This window comes from Camellia sinensis, chromosome 11 (assembly GCF_055761805.1).
Source record: "Camellia sinensis isolate YWXY chromosome 11, ASM5576180v1, whole genome shotgun sequence".
NCBI classification, from domain to species: domain Eukaryota; kingdom Viridiplantae; phylum Streptophyta; class Magnoliopsida; order Ericales; family Theaceae; genus Camellia; species Camellia sinensis.
The window spans coordinates 91010938-91014854 of NC_138971.1; the positions used below are offsets into that span (position 1 = coordinate 91010938).

Sequence of the window (3917 nt, forward strand, 5' to 3'; positions counted from 1 at the left end):
GTAGTAAATGTCTCCTTAACCTTTGAGGAATTACGATAATGGGGGTTGTTGTGAACCTAAAGAATTTGAATTATGTTTAATAGCTTATGAGTTGCATGCAATCGAATACTCGAATGAATTCATTTCTGTGAGTAATAAATTGAAATGTACAAGATTCATGAATAATGAGATGATGTTTTGATGATATTGAGTATTTTTATTAATTGGGTTACCAATTAGCTAGTAAAGATGAATTACTTGTGACTCTTGGAGCAAACTCCATTGAAATTGACTATAAAGGATTGTGAATTGTTAAATAATTGAGAAATGTTGTGTACCCAAGACGAAACTGGACTTGTGGCAGGGTGAATCAAGTTTGGAGGACCAAACTTTTTAAGGTGGGGAGGATGTAATGACCCCAGAATCCGTATTAGAGATTACCTTTACGGCCTATTGGATTAATGCATTTTGATTTATTGATATGTGTTCAAATTGAGGAATTATTTGTTGAGCCACGACTGTAAAATTGAAATTACCGACCTTTACGGGTTCAGAAATCACAATTGAGGACTTGGATGTGTTAATGAAAATTTTTAGAACTATTTGGGAAACATAATTGGAAATCTAATTTGTCTGATTTGTTAATGTGCGTTTGGGTGGTTAACTTTGTACTGCAAATTGAAGGCCTTAGAGGCTTCAGAAATCAGAATAGGGGACATATTTATGATCATCATAATTTTTAGAGTCATCTGGAAAGTTTAATTGAAATTTAATTTTTCGCGATTCGTAAGGGCGTGTTTAGCCCTCCTTATTTGTGATAAAGCTTGTATAATTAAATATATAGGTGTGTATGAGTTATATAAGTGGTGAACTCATACTTTTGGAGTCAAAAAACAAAATATCTAAAGAGAGAGAGAGGAAACCGTGAAAGGGAGAGAGGGAAGAGTGTCAATTTTCTCAACATCCATGGAGGCTTTGAAGATGATGGAAGAGAATTGAAGGAAAGAAAGAAGATCACCCATGGGACTTGGAGGAATTGAAGAGAGCTAAGAGATAGACAAAGATTGAGTTAGGTATGAAAATCTATCTTGAAATCTTGTGTTTAAAGTATCAATTTGGTAAAATCATAGAGATCTTGGAAGATTTAAACCCATTTGGGGTTAAGGTTTATCTATGTATTTACTTGAGCTAATTTGAGGAATTAGAAATTGAGTTCTTTAATTTTGTTTATGAGTGGAGCTCAAGCTCATGGATATCATGAAATAAACTTTAGATTATGCAAGAATCATGTGAATTTGTGGGTTGTGGGTTGTGTTTTTAAGAACCTTGAAGATCATGAAAGATTAAGCATTAATCTTGAACTTTGAGACAAAGATTGAATTGTTTGAAATGAAATTACACTTGGTTGATGTTAGTTTATCATGTTATAGGGCAATTCTACATGTTTTTGAGTCATTTATGTTAAGAACCAAGCTTAAAAATGGAAAAACCAAGTGTTGGAGCAAAAAGAGCCATTTTCGGACTACACACTGCCCAGAGCCGCACGTGCGGCCCTGTTTCCCGCACGTGTGGAAGACAGCTTTGTCCAGCCATCTTTGAATAAGCATATCTTTTGCCTCGGGGCTCCGTTTTGAGTGATTCTTGAGTCTAAAATCAAGCCCCGGAAGTCTAGTTTCCAATGGAAGTGGTATCACTCCCAAATTCTAAATACAAAAATAGTTATGCCCAAATTAGTGACGATTGTTCACTTTCTGTCAACTAATTTTATACCATTTCTTCACCTAAACCATTTTCCATTGATTTCTCCTGTTTCTGTGACATGGAGTATAACTTATTAAGAAATAATGAGCTTGGTACCACCATGGCTAATTGATCGAATGATCAAAGAGAATAAGTAAATGAGCGAGTATAATCTCATATTATGTGTTGTGCACTGTACTTGTAGGTCGAGACGAGGATATCGTCCTATTACCACCGGGAACCAATCACTGTGAGTAGTAGTTCTGCAATCGTACGTTTACTTACCGTAAATAATTCTTATTGTTAACGCACTGTTCTTTGTAAGCATTTATGTTGTTTAGGGATCGGTGAGAACATTGAAAGATTATGTGCACTTCGGTATGACGCTGAAACTACTCTACATTCTGGTTATGGTTAATGGTTATCCTTAATGTATAATAACCTGTAAATTACCTATAACTCCGCACAAGAATTATTAATATTATGCAACTGGTTGGCAAGAAGGGATTATGAATATAAACCCCGCTTAATGGGAACATGATATTTTGAACATCCTATCCTGGACTCCTACAGCCTTATTTAGTTCGATACATGTTTTATGACATAGACATCTGCCTAAAATGGATTAACGAAATGAAAATCGAACAGAACCATGGGTTTCCTTATACGTCAAAGAATTGAATATCAATAACATTGTTATATGACTCACGTTATGGTGCGAATTGTTCTATCCCCATGAATAGTACTGTAACGACACATATGTTTCTGTAAATAATTATTATTAATACTTTGTTATATGTAAGATGACTATGGCTACATGTAATGAATCATAAAGGGAAATTTGTGTGCACCATTGTGAACGGTATTTGTATGAACCTGGCATTATTATGTTATGTTTATTCACTTCGTTTATGCTATGACATAATATGAATTGTTCAGTCTTCAAGAACTATTGATTCCTAGTACGAAACTAAGTGCTGCAATGCGAACCACCTCTTGAGTCCATACATACAAGAACTGGGCTTAAAGCCAATTTGGTCCCTTTATGGGTCACCCGGTTATGTGAAATTATGAAAGATATAATTTGTGAAGATATGAAAGGAATAACTTGTGAACTTATGAAAGATATAATTTGTGATGATATGAAAGGAATAACTTGTGAACTTATGAAAGATATAATTTGTGAAGATATGAAAGGAATAACTTGTGAACTTATGAAAGATATAATTTGTGAAGATATGAAAGGTATAATTTGTGAACTTATGAGGCCGAGGGCCACTTTGTGAATTTGTGAACTTATGAGGCCGAGGGTCACTTTGTGAATTTGTGAACTTATGAGGCCGAGGGCCAACTTGTGAATTCTGAAATTATGAGGCCGAGGGCCAACTTGTGAAGTATGAATCTGTAACTTGTGAAACTATGAATCTTAAAGGCCGAGGGCCAATTTGTGAAGTTATGCATCTAAGTTAAGCCAAGGGCTAATTTGTGAATGTGTGAACCCATCAGGTCAAGGGCCAACCTATGAAGTTATGAACCGACAAGACTGTTCTGAAATGTGTACAGAATCAGACTAACCACAGGATTTTTGCATTTACTTATCTAATTAGAGAAATGTGTACATTGTAAGTAAATTAAGTTAATCTTTAAATTGTTTATGTACTACTGTTCACTGAGCTTGACTCACTTTGTCTTATGTCTGTTTCTGTAGGCACTCCACCTGGAGGTCAGTTTTAACCCATGGCATCCGTGCCTCTTTTGTCAACCTCAGAGTATCCAGGCACTTAAGTGAAGGCAGCCCTTTTTGCTAAACTTTTGATTTTACACTCTGATTGTTTGCTTAAGGTTGATGTATATATAATTCCTTTGCTTGTCCATGTTGTTTTACGCCCAATTCTAAGGGCTGGGTCTGTATATATATATGTACATAACTAACTCTCTGGTGCATGTCACTGTATGTTTATTTGCCTTATGTTCTGTCTGTGATCCTGGCATGATAGTGGTCGCTCAATGGATGTAGTTCTTTTATTTATGTTAATTTATATTGGTAAATGCTTCCGTTCAGGCCCCATATGATATGTATACCAGGTTATGCGTCCGTTTCTGTGTAGGTCATGCCCAAACTTTTAGGGGCAAGTTTGGGGCGTGATAAGTGCAGTGCTATTCAGATAAGGGACAACTTTTCAGTTGTTGGATCCGGG

The 3917-nt window shown here is 35.7% G+C and overlaps 1 long non-coding RNA gene across 1 annotated transcript; it reads left to right on the forward strand.

Moving 5' to 3' along the window:
* Window positions 1-393: 393 nt before the first annotated feature.
* On the forward strand, window positions 394-3655 carry LOC145803175 (uncharacterized). The gene is made up of 3 exons (XR_014345295.1): window positions 394-1052; window positions 1925-3341; window positions 3428-3655. It is a non-coding gene; the product is annotated as an uncharacterized LOC145803175 (long non-coding RNA).
* The last annotated feature ends 262 nt before the right edge of the window (window positions 3656-3917 follow it).